Source organism: Agelaius phoeniceus, chromosome 4, assembly GCF_051311805.1.
Source record: "Agelaius phoeniceus isolate bAgePho1 chromosome 4, bAgePho1.hap1, whole genome shotgun sequence".
NCBI lineage: Eukaryota > Metazoa > Chordata > Aves > Passeriformes > Icteridae > Agelaius > Agelaius phoeniceus.
In genome coordinates, this window is record NC_135268.1 from 65,001 (window position 1) to 77,968 (window position 12,968).

Genomic DNA, 12,968 nt, shown 5'->3' on the forward strand with positions numbered 1-12,968 from the left:
GCCCCCTGCCGTCTGCATGGGCGCACTTCAGGCACAGCGCCCCCTGCCGTCTGCATGGGCGAACTGCAGGCAGAGTGCCGCCTAATGACGTCACCTCGTCGACACGGCGCCCCGCCCCGGCCACGCCCCCAGCGCCCCTTGGAAAGACCCCAAGGCGTAGCCGTTTTGCCAGCTGCCTGATCAAAATGCCGACACCCACCTCGAGCCCTAGAAACGATTTCCCGCGACGCCGAACCCTGCAGGCGAACCGGAATGCCATCATCGCAATTGAAACGCCACAGAAAAGCTCGTCGGGGCCGCGCCGGCATCGGTGTTCCGTGCAGGCATTCCGGATAGACACACCGCCGGGGGCCCTCCGTTCTTCCGCCCTTTTGAGAAGGTCAAACAAACTCCGCCACGCGCCACGCCCAAGAGGGCTGCCTGGCGGCGGCGGGCTGCAGTACCGCGCTCTGCCCACAAGGCGGCAGCACTGCCGCCCACCCCAGCCGGGGGCGCCGCGCGCCTTGGGCCTGCGGGCGGCCAAGGCGGCAAAAAAGAACAGGGGCGATCCCCCCCAGAAGCTGCTCTGAAATAAATGCCCCAAAGCAACCAGGAAGAAGAAAAAAATCCTCCTGCCTCTAACCTAATAGGATAAAAAAAAAAAAAAAACAAAACACCAAACCAAACCCAAACCCAACAATTTCTTTTAAAAAATATGTAAATATTTTTAAAAATAGTTTTTCATATTAATATTCACTTTTCTATTTATAATGCGTATTGATGTATATTTATACATTTCTATTTATAAATAAATTTCTATTCTATATTACATCTCTCCCTAGTACTTAAATTTATTTCTCTATTTTTATACCTATTTTTACATAGTAAGTATATATTTGTTAGGATTTTTGCTTCTGTAACGCTTACATTATTTAAAATAATTCCCCTGCCCCTACCCGGATAAAAGCCAAAAAGAACCCCCTTTAATTTCGACTGCATTTAAATTTGTAAAAAAAATTATTTTTTTTCATCTTTATATCCACATTTATATTTCAAATGTATATTGATGTGTAATGTTTATTTTTACATTTATAATTTCCGATTTTTTATAAGTTTATATTCTATTTTACATCTGTTCCTATTTCTTCTATTTATTGACATCTTTTTATTCATATCTTTCTATATTTAATCTATATTTCTGTGTTAGGATTTTTACTTCTGTAACTCTTCCATTATTTAAAATAAAACCCCTGCCTCTACCCAAATTCAAGCCAAAAAGAACCCCTTTCTTTTCAACTCTATTTCAATCTTTTTAAAATTGTATCTTTCAGGTTCATATTCACATTGACATTTAAACTGTATATCAATGTCTACTCTTATTTGTATTCTATATTACATCCCTTCCTACTATTGCTATTTCCTTAGGTTTTATATTTATATCTTGATTATCTATCTCAATATTTAGAAACAGGTAAGAGTAATATCTATATTCATATTATTTCAAATAAAAACCCTGCCTCTAACCCAAGAAGAACCCAAAAAACCCCAACCCTTGCTTTTAGACAATATTTAAATAGATTTTACCCCTAGGTTTTCCTATTGATAGTCACATTTCTATTTATAATGTGTATTGCTTACTGGTCCATTTCTCTTTATCAATGTCAATTTATAAATCAATTGATATTCTATATTCCATCTATTCCGAGGACTTCTTTCTATATTTTTATACGTATTTTGATTCATTGATCATCTATTTCTGCCTTCAGATTTTCACTTCTGGAACACTTGTATGATTTCAAATAAAACCCCTGCCTCTACTCAAACAAAAGCCAAAAAATTCCCTTTCTTTCCAACTATATTTACATCTTCTTCTATTTCTATTCCCATTTCTCATTTATATTGCCACATAAGGTCATTTCTATTCTATACTACAACTCTTCATATTACTGACATAGATTTAGATTTCAATTTCTATCCATAGTTTCGTCATTTCTCTTTCTAGACTTATGATAGATGTCTATCTTAAGATTCACATTTCTATAATACTTCTATTATTTCAAATAAAAGCCCTGCCTCTAACCAAACAAAAACCAAAGACACCCCTTTATCTAAACCACATTTAAAACTCTAAAAATCATCTCATTTTTCATCATTCTCTTCACATTTACTTTTATAATTTTTATTTATTACATTTGTAGGTATTATACATACTAGAGAGAATACCTTTTAATAGAATAATAGATATATAGTATTTTTATATCCTAGATATTCTTTTACTTCTATTTCTTTATATTCAATATTTAGAGAGATCGGTATACGCATTATATATTTGGAGATCTGGATTTTTATTTTTATATTATTTCTATCTAGAAAAAAAACCCCAGCCTATAACCTAATAAAAAAATCCCAAAGAATCCCCAATTCCTTTTAACTCTATCTAAATATTTTTTTATTTACAACCGATCCTTATATATCTTTGTATACATATATAATAGACTATCATTTCTATAGATTAGCATCTGTTACAATAATATACTATATAGTATAGTTTTATGTGTTTATCTATTTGTTTTCTCTATTTATGTTTACCACTATCATTTTATATTTGTTTTTATATAGATATTTATTTCTACTTTAATTAATCTATATATTAGACCGTATCAATTCATGAACCCAACGCATCAGAACCACACAAATACCGCACCTTCGGCAGCACCGGTACGCAGCCCACGCTCATCCCATCGCAGCGTATCCAAACCAAACCTATTTCTAGGACTAACAGAACAAAGACCCCACAACATTTAACCCTAAGAAAAACTCAAATCAACCGAACTGTCAAGACATTTGAAATCCCACTATAACTAGCCCAAAAGCTCCGTACATTCTCATCATAAACTTCCTCCTCAACCAATGGCTCAAAACCCCAAAAAACTCAGATACACATGGAAAATGACAGAACTGCTAGTCAAAACAAACACCCGTGAAAAATTAAATCCAACCAACTCACTAAACTCAAAACCCTACAACTGACCCTAAACATTACTAAAAAAAGCCCCCAAAGCTCTACCTTGAGGCTAACTCACAAATAATAACCAATCATCTAGAAAGGTTATCTTCCAAATTTTAAAACAACTCATTAAAAGCATGAAAATAAAAAAAATCAAAACTATTAAAATACTAAAAAATATCACTACCCAAATTGAAAGACATATTGCCTCTAGAAACCCACCGTATACAAATGCCCCTGTCCCCCAAAAGAAAACCAGAAACAAAACAGCAAAGCAGAAAGAAATCAGAACTTAGGAACGCTAAAACCAGAACGTTCAAGAAGTTCCACCATATCCCTGATCGTACACCGACTACAAACAACGTGAAACGATACAAACAATTCTTAAAGACCGCCTTACAACCACTACATTAAAAACCCTTTCAACAATTCAAAACTGCATTGAACAAAAGCCATCTCATAAATTAACACCCAAAACTCCAGCAGCCCAGCTGGCCCTACCAAATCTCTCTGTTGATACACACAGTAAACAAAACCAAAATCCCAGGAATGCCTATCAGAAGTCTAGGAAAGAAACCTCTTGAAATTAATCCTACCTCAAATACAAACCAACCCGTCCAGAAAGTTAGCTTCACTCAAAAAAACTATTTACACAGAGGTAATAAGACCAAGAAATAAAACAACACACCATATAACGAACCACCAACGAATACAACAGCGAAGGAAAAAAAAAAAAAACCCACGTTTTTTTCTTTTTTTTTATTTCAACTAGCTTCCTTTATTAGCTAGAACCAAAGATTTTGCCAGGGCTGTAAACAACAACAACAACTTCTTTTTCTTCTTCTCCTTCTGAAATGTCCCTTCTCCTTCCCAAATTCCTTACAACTTCTGAGTTTGAATCCAAGCCAAAAGCAAAATTCGTGCACTTGTGAGTCCGGTGCTCCTGTCAGATTCTCTGTCTCCCTCCACATCTTCTTACACTTTCAGTCTGAACGCTGTCCTGCCCTGATGAGTTTGACAGAAGAATTGGCACATGTTAAGAGAGCATTTCCCTCCCTCCCTCCCTCCCTCCCTCCCCAGAGCTGGTTTCCTTAGCGCATTTCAATCGATCCCAAGCCCGCAATGATGCGCGCTCTGCCGGAAAGGGGAAACACGTGCTAGTGAACAGCAGCTCAGAAACAATTCTTTTCTAATGTTACCTGCTCTACTTGACTGCTCGCTAACACAAGTCTCATTTTACCATTGCAGGGAGAAGGCTGTAGGAAAATGTCTGATGAGCAGCCACAAAAGGCCTCACTCCCTGCTACACAGCCTGCAACAACCTCGGCAGAGCGGAGCAGCCAAATCACCGCGCTCTCCTTGCCGTGGGCAAGGGTAGAAGATGACTGGGGGAGGCACATAAAAAGAAGGGAAACGCTCCTATAAATGCACAGCCATTTGCTTTCAGAAGCCCAGAGTTCAGGATCTTCTCTAGGAAGCCAGACGTGACATGATATTTCTAAGATTTTCTTCTTCATCGAAGGAAATGTCCGTACATACACACTCTTACAAACGTACCTACGGTTCTGGGGTTTTTTTTCTTCTGAAGCTCCAAGAATGATTTCCCACCTTGATTCATTCAGAAGAAACGGCCCCTGTGACTCAGGTCAGAAGGGCGGCCTGCGTTTTTGATCACGACAGCTTTTGGCTTTACCCTGTGAGCAGGAGCAGCCAGAGCTGAGGCTCAGCAGAGGCTGACCCCGGCCAGCCCCTTCCTCCCTTCCCCGTGTCACAAGAACTTCCAGGCAGAAGGATGCAAAGCAGGTTTGTGTCTTTTCTCTTCAGTGCCAATAGGTAAAAGATGTAGGCTTGGAAATAACTAATGACCCTCTCTTGGAACTCTCCCAAGGACAGTTTGAAAGCAAAGACAGAAGATTGCTGCTAAATCCATATGGGATAAGGATGAGAGCAGCAAGGATCCGAGGCCAGCAGCGTTGCCAGGCAGTGTCACATCCCTGCCACCTTGTGACAAGGCACACAGCTGCAAAGCCCCAAAGCCTGCAAGCCCTGCAGCTGCCGCACGGATGGACCTGGTTCCCTTCCCAGGTGCCCAGAGGGACACCTGAGGGCAGGTGTCGTCCCCCGCCCCCCGAGGGCGCACCCAGAGCCCCAGGCAGGGACGGAGTCACTGGCTGCTCTCTGGGGACGAGACCCTCCCTGCAGGTGACACCGGCTTGTCCTCTCCCTGTGGCACAGGGACCTCCAGGCTCTATGACCAGCCTCATTTTGTCAGCATCCAGGTGCTGTGCTAGAGCCAGAGGGGTCAAGGCTTTCCAGAAGCATAGGATCCTTGTGGTTGGAAAAGCCTTCTAAGGACATCGAGCCCAGCTGCTGCCCCCCCAAATCAGGTCCCTAAACACCACATCTTGACATCCTTGACATGTCTCCAGGCATGGGGACTTTCCCTGGGCTCCTACGCCTCAGCACCCTTTCAGGGAAGAAATTTTCCCTCCAATCCAATCTAAGCCTTCCCTGCTGCAAGTTGAGGCCATTTCCTTTTGCCGTGTCACTTCTTACCTGGGAGACCTCGGTACTTCAACCTTACCTGCTCCTTCCCTAGGCGGTCTCTGGCTTGGCTGGAGGAGAGGAGAAACACTCCCACCACAGGAATGGCAGCTCAGGAGGTCCCACACCAAGGCCAGGGGGAGCAGCCGTCCTCGCCAGAGCTCGCACGTCCCTTCTTCTCAGAGATTGGCTCTGCTTTTCCTCCCGGGCAGATCTCTGCTGAGTGCTTCACAATTGCCTGTTTGGAGGAGGGGGGGGAAAAGAGGTTAGCCAAGTTTTTTATCCAGACTTAGCTGCTGGCTTTGCCTCCTCCTGACTTCCTTCTGCTAAGAAAACAGCTGCCTTTGGACTTCTAGGGGCAACTTGCACGTCATGCCTGAAAAGGAAGTACAGAAAAGCGCCTCATTTATAAAGCCTCAGCCAAGAAGACAGATGCAGCCGCAGCTTCTCCATGCCCACTGCCTGCAGAGCCGGCAGGCACCAGGCCAGCTCTGCTCCTCCTTCAAGTTGTTCCCAAAGCTGCTGGAAGAACTGAAGGCTCCTTTGGCCTTCCATTGCTCGGCTTGTCCCGAGAAAGAGCTTTGAGTGTTGTTACCCCTCCAGAAAGGAAGGGCCTTTCTGTCTCACACGCTCGGTGACACAAGGCTACGCAGCCTCTGCTCCAGGTGGGAAGGGCTTCCTTCCTCCTCTGGCACCTGGCTGGCACAGGGCACAGGTTGCTCAGAGGTCCTGGGGCTGCCCCATCGCTGCAAGTGCTCAAGGCCCCTCGGTGCTCTGCGATGAGGCTCTGAGCAAGCTGCTCGATGGAAGCACGTCCCTGCCCACGGCGGCAGCAGCCTTGGAATGAGGTGATCTTTAGAGCCCCTTGCAACCTGAATTCTTCCATGATTCTGTGAACTGAAAAAAGCGGGGAAAGAAATCTGTAAAGGTCACTAAATGCATCCAAGCACATCCCCATGGATCCAATCCTCAGCAGCCCATCCAAGGCAAGGTCAGAGCTCTCTGCCCACCGAGGACACGGCAAGCAGCACGGACCTTTCTCCCACTCTCCAGCACGGAGAAGTGGGAAGCCAGAGGGAGTCCGTCTGTTTACAGACACCGGAGGGCGGCGGGACGGGACGGGGCGGGACGGGGCGGGCGGTCTTACCTTGCAAAGCTGGCGGCACAAAGGGCGGGCAGCGCCGCCGCCCCGCCGGGATTTTCCGGCCCGCCGTCGCTTCCGCCGCCTGGAGAGGCGCGTGCGCGGGCTCGGGGGGGGTGCAGCCCCGTTCCGATGGCGTTCGCCCGCCCCCGCTCGCTGCCCCCGGCCCGCGGAGCGCTGCGACCGCGCCTCCGCCGCCCGCCGAAAGCGGCCCCGCCGGGCCGCCCCCCCCCCGGCCATTCTTCTCAGCCATCGTGTCCCTTTTGCACTCCTGAACGTCTTTCACCCCTCCCGGCCATTTACCGTCCTCGCTCCCGCCCGCCCCTCGCTCCCGCCCCTCGCCCTCGCCTCGCTCGGCAGCCGCGTCCTTGCCCCGCCCCCGGCAGCCAGCGGCGAGGGGCAGGGCGCTGGCTCGGGGGGCTGCAGTACCGCGCTCTGGCCACAGGGCGGCAGACTCCCGGGTCCGCGATATCTCCGCCCTTTTGGCCGCCATTTTGAGAAGGTCAAAAAAAAAAAAAATATCCCGCGACATTGGTGACACGCCACTCCCAACATGGCGGCCGAGTGAGGACCCCCCCCCCCCCCCCCTCGGGCGAGAGAGGCGGTTTCTCGCATGCCGGTCAGAAACACGCCAAAATACGCCCGCCCGCGGCGCCGCTGACCCCACAGCCCGTGTCGGGTACACCTAAAACGCCACAAAAATTCCGCCGGGACTGCGCCGGCGTCGGTGTTCCGTGCAGGCAGTCCGCATAGACACACCGCGGGCCTCCGGTTGCCCGCCCTTTTGGCCGCCATTTTCAGAAGGTCAAACAAACTCCGCCACGCGCCACGCCCAAGAGGGCTGCCTGGCGGCGGCGGGCTGCAGTACCGCGCTCTGCCCACAAGGCGGCAGCACTGCCGCCCACCCCAGCGGGGGGCGCCGCGCGCCGCGGGGCTGCGGGCGGCCAAGGCGGCAAAAAAGAACAGGGGCCATCCCCCCCAAAAACTCCTCTAAAAATAAATGCCAAAAACCTGCCTCTTACCAAACAAGAACCAAATAAGCCCCCTTTCTTTCATGCCTTCTTGAAATAAATTTGATAGTTCTAGTGTTCCTAATTCTATTCACACGCATATTTAGACCGGACAGTGATGTGTTACGTCGTTTATACAATCTATTATGCCTATTCCTATTATCTGTATTTATTCATACTTTGTGGTTGTAGCAATATCATTATCTATTGACTGTATATTTCTAGACTTCCATTTAGATTTCTATCATACTTTTATTCTTCCAAAAAAAATCCCATCTCTAACCAAACAAATACCAAACAACCCTTCTTTTCAACTCTATTGAAATAGTTTTATATTTAGAGCTTGCATAATTAGATTCACTTTTATAGTCACCGTTTAGACTGATGCATTCCATTCATCATTACATATCACATATCTATTATTCACATCATAGAGATAAATCATTATTTTTATCATGTACCAAATCTACTGCTACAACTTCTTTTTTCTAATAGTTTCAATTTTTATATCCATCTTGATGTATTCATAAGATCTTTTTACAAGTAGATTTCTACCTTTCTATCATTTGTATTTGTAGTTTTTATAATAAAACCCCTGCTTTTGCCAAGTAAAAAACAAAACCATCCTTTCTTTTAAACTACTTTTAATAATGTTGTTGTATTTACAGTTACCATATCTATAATGTTTTAGATATTATATCATAGCGATGGACTAGATTTATAGCTGTTTCCTATCATATACCATCATAAGATCTATACGGTATCACTTGTATTACGTGTTGTATGGATTTATGTCACTTTACATTTACAATCCTTTAATAATTTGATCTATATATCTGCATAGATTCGCAACACATTTCTAGATTTAAAATTTCCTTTGAGCTGTGTTTATATTTAGCATCTCTATTGATATATCTATCAACATACACAATGCTCTTTGAAAAATACAATATCTTATTGGAATATATCATGACTTAAGTTACCTGTTAAATTTTAAATAGAGATCGAATAGATCAAAATAAAAGTTTATTCCCATTTCTACACATCTACTCGTTTTGTTTAAAGATAGCTATCCTTAGAATTTTACATTTAAAATCCAATTCCTAAATGCAATGACAAAGCAAACAGCAGCGAATTCCCACCAATGTCTTCCAAAACCATCAAGATACCTCCACCAGCCAAACAACTGCCAGCGAAAAAAACACACAACACTCTTTTCACTAACAGTTCTCATCACATCAGAAAAATGGAACCAAACGAAAAGAAAACCCTTGAGAAACACACGCAGCAAATCACAAAAACCTCTAAAAAAACCCAAACCAACTCGCTCAACTCCAATCAGTGCCACTGACCCTGAACGTTAGTTTAAAAACTAACCAAAATTCTACATCTACACTAACTCAAAGAATAAGCAATACTCTGTCAAAAGAACTTTAGAAAGCGAACTAATGAACGAAATAGAAAAAAACCAAAAAATCTCAACCACTAAAAAATAAGAAAATAACTACCCAAAAAAAAAAAACCTACTTAAAAAGACCCACCATATAAATACCCACGTTCCCAAAAATAAAACTGATCAATAACCACCAAATACGTCAAAGGACAACAAGAAACGAAAAGAAACAAAAGAAAAAAAGAAAAAAAAAAAAAAAAGAAAATACATTTGTAAAACAAAAGTCCCCCAAACCAAAGCAACTTTAATTTGCATCAAAAAAATTATTCCCAACTGAAGAATAAACGCATAGAGCCTCATTCGATCAAAATAAAAATACCACCCAGAAATAAACACAAAGCCGAAAGAGAAACGTAACCATTCACAAGATCTCCCAAATGATCCGTCACAATAAAACGTACACTACAATCAAACAAACCAAAGAAATAAAAGCCCTGGAAGACGAGAAACACAAACGCAATTAGAGAGATTTTAAAAACCCCGCTGCTATTAACGACACGACGCCACCTCGAACCCACCGAAACAAACGCTACACGCCCACGCTAATAAAAGCCACGGCGACAGAGTTAAAATCCGAGCCGCTGCTTCACGCAACGACCCGTAGAAACCATTGCACGCCTTTAAAAACAGAATAGCCCGGCAAAAAAAATATCCGGCTACAGAACTCGATTCAAACCAAACCTTTATCGTCACCACCCGAAGAACCGAGAACCGTACCGGTCAGGAAGAACGCCATAGCCCTTAGCGCACACCCGCTGCGACCAGAACAAACCCGTGCGATGGATCCCTAGAAAGCCACCTCCGAACCACGACACCCAAGAACTTGCGGCAGCCCAACCCCGCGCTGCCGGCCCCGGACGGAGCGCGGCTCCCGGCGGCAAAGCGGCTCCTCCGGCGGCTGCTCCGGCGCGCAGGGGCGGCGCCGCCCCGGAGACCCCCCCGCCCCCGCCCGCTCCCCCTGCCCGGGGGGCCCCGGCGGCGTCCGAGCCCCGCGCCCGGAGCGGACAGAGCGGCCGGCACCGGCCGGGCCGGCGCAGCAGCGCCCGCGCCGCCTCTGCCGCCCTTGGCCGGCCCGGCGCCAGCTGCCCTCGGCTCCGCACGGCGGCTCGCACCGGCAAAGCGGCTCCGCCGCTGCCGCGCCAAATTCCCCCGTGCGCCTCGGCACCCGCCCGGCCCGGGCCGGCAGCGCTCCCGAGCGGCAACGCTCCGGCCCGGGCCGCGGCCACAAGAAGCGCCCTCAAATGCAGCGGCACAGCCCGACTGCAGCCCTGCAAACGCCGCCAGAGCTGCGGCTTCCCGCAACTCAACCCCGAAACTGACGCCGCGGGCGGCGCTCACCTCGCTTCAACAAGGGCAAAGAAATGGCTTCTCCCCTTCAAATTCATCCCCTGGGAGCGCAGAAAAGAAGGGGCTTTCCTCCAATGAAATCCTGCAAGCCATGTGCAAAGGGGGATTTTGACCTCCATTCAAACCCTTGCAAAGGAGGGACACCAGCGCTGTCCCCTCCATTTAAACCTTAGGATGATGAAAATGGGCTGGCTACCTTCAAATCAAAGCCATCCGATGACAACAATACTTTGCCCATTCCCGTTCAAATGGAACGCAGGGATTCCCTGTCACCCCTGGGATACCCCTAACAGCCGGGAAAAGGCAGCTTTTCCTTCAACCGACATCCTTGGAACCGCAAGCGAAAGCGGATTCCCCCCAGTTCAAACACAGACAATATTAGGAGAGTAGCTGCTTGCCTCTCCTTCATTTCTTTTGTCTTCACAAGCTCCCTTTTTGTTCCTGGGGAAGCGGGGAGGGGGGACTGCCAAGATCCAATTGAAAAGGGAAAGGACCAAAGTCCCCGCTCCAAATCCACACGCGCTCACCCGTTCGGCTGCTGCTTCCCGGCACAAAGATTCGTCCCTCGGCACCTCCTTGAAGCGATGCTCCGCGGATCCAAGCGCGTATCCAGGTGTTCGCCCAGACGCTGCCAGAAGCTCTCGCAGTCCTTCCATGAGACAGCCCCGGGAGCCCCCCCATGAACCCCTCTACTCAGCAGCTCCATGCAAAAGGCAGCTGAGGCGAAGCCTCCCCCTAAAACAGCCTCGCCCCCCCGGCAGGAGCCGGCCCCTCATCATCCTCACAGCTCACACCTGGGGCTGCTCCGAGCCCCCCATCATCCTCACAGCTCACACCTGGCGCTGATGCCACTCTCCAACAGCGCCTCTCCCCGTCCAGCACACAGCCCGCTTCTCACAGACACAGAGCCAACAGAAATCTGCTCCGGGTGCTGGCTTTTCTTAGTCCGTCTGCTTCCACAATTCAGACACGGACGTGCGCTGATGGCACTGAGGGAAAGCTTTCCAGGGCACAAAACTGTCATTCTGGTAGCACGCTTTGAGACGCCTTCAGAAAAAGCAGAATCAGCGCCGCCTCCTAAGAGCCCTGCTGAGGAACCCCGCCCTCCTTGGGACACCCAATGCAGCAGAGCTCGAAAAACGAGGGCAAAAGTCAAGCTTGGAGTGGAAAAGGACAATATAAATACAGCAGCCTTTCAAGAAAGCCTTCACACAGTAATAGTGGGACCCGGTCCCATTTCTTCTTTCCTTGCTCTCTGGAATGACATCAATACGAAGTAAAAAACCCACACGAAACACAAGGCAGAGCTGGGATTTGACACGTCTTCCTTTTGGCTCTCGGGATGACAAGCGCCTCTTCCGGGACTGCGACACGCTTTGGGCGCTGGCAGAGAACGGAGGCAAAAGGTGCCAGAGAGCCCTTTCTATCGCCTTCAGCCCCTGCAGCTGTTCTGAGGGTTCCAGGGCACAGCTCGCTCCGCTCCTAGATCAAAACCTCACGGCAATATCTTCAGAACTACTACGCATCTCCAGTCGGAACCTTCTACATTCCTGTAAACAAATGAGTGCATAGAGAGGGTTTCTCCCCAGCTGAGTTTAGAGACCAATTCCTATTCTTTAGCAATACCTAGAAAACCGAATGCCTTGCCAGGTTTTAGCATCCTACACCCACTCACCCCTCCCTGTGCATTTGGTGGCAGCTTTGGGTCCCTCTGGGGGACGGCACCCAGCGTGACCCCCGCCCCTCGCCCGCCCCCCACCTGCTCCTGCACCGCCGTGGGGCTCCCTCTCCTGGGCACCTTGGGCTGCCCCCAACGGCATCAGAGCCCCGAGTCTTCACCCCGCCTTTCCCTGACCCCCAAAGAAGGCTCCGAACGAATCCGACTGCCCCGGACAGCAGCGCAGCGCTTCCCCCAAGCCCTTCCCACACGTGCATGGCCCCAGCAAGGGATTCTGCTGCAACAAGAAAGGGGGGGCAGCCCCCAGAAGGCTTGAGGTTCCTGCCCAGCCTCGCTGTCACGGGCCAGGGGCAGCGAGAGAGGGAGCGGCACAGACGGCGGCGACGGCCCGGCACGGAGCGGGGGCCGCTCTCAGCGCGATGCCGGCAAAGCCGCAGCTCCGGCGCTGTCGGCCGCGCTGCTTGAGCGGCACGGGGCGATCCGCCGAGAGCCTCCGGCCCCGCGCGGGGACTCCCGCAAGGGCCCAGGGGCGCCGGGCTCCGGCCCTCGGGGCTTTATTCTCCGGCAGCCCGAGCCCCGCGGCTGCGGGGCAAAGAAGGAAAGGGGGCACGGGAAGAGAGGAGCGAGAGCAGGGCACGACAAAGGGCGGCGAGGGAGCTCGGGCTGTGCAGGAAAGCGGCACGGGAAGGGAAAGCCCGGGACGAGGGTACACGGAGGCTGGGCACAGGAAGGAGAGAGGGGGAACCGAAGGGAGTAGCGGGCTAGGGACAGGACAGGAAGGAGCCGGCTTTGCGGGGGGAGAGGGAATG

At 48.7% G+C, this 12,968-nt stretch overlaps 2 long non-coding RNA genes across 2 annotated transcripts in view; both read right to left on the reverse strand.

Moving 5' to 3' along the window:
- LOC129134154 (uncharacterized) overlaps positions 1-540 on the reverse strand; it is a 15,799-nt gene extending 15,259 nt beyond the window's left edge. The window contains exon 1 of the long non-coding RNA XR_013181737.1: positions 200-540. This is a non-coding gene — a long non-coding RNA (uncharacterized LOC129134154). The remainder of the gene's footprint in view (positions 1-199) is intronic.
- Positions 541-3,753: 3,213 nt separating this feature from the next.
- On the reverse strand, positions 3,754-11,163 carry LOC143693788 (uncharacterized). Its single transcript, XR_013181738.1, has 3 exons — positions 11,009-11,163; positions 5,571-6,427; positions 3,754-3,991 (listed from the first exon to the last, which is right to left on the reverse strand). It is a non-coding gene; the product is annotated as an uncharacterized LOC143693788 (long non-coding RNA).
- Between the last annotated feature and the right edge of the window lie 1,805 nt (positions 11,164-12,968).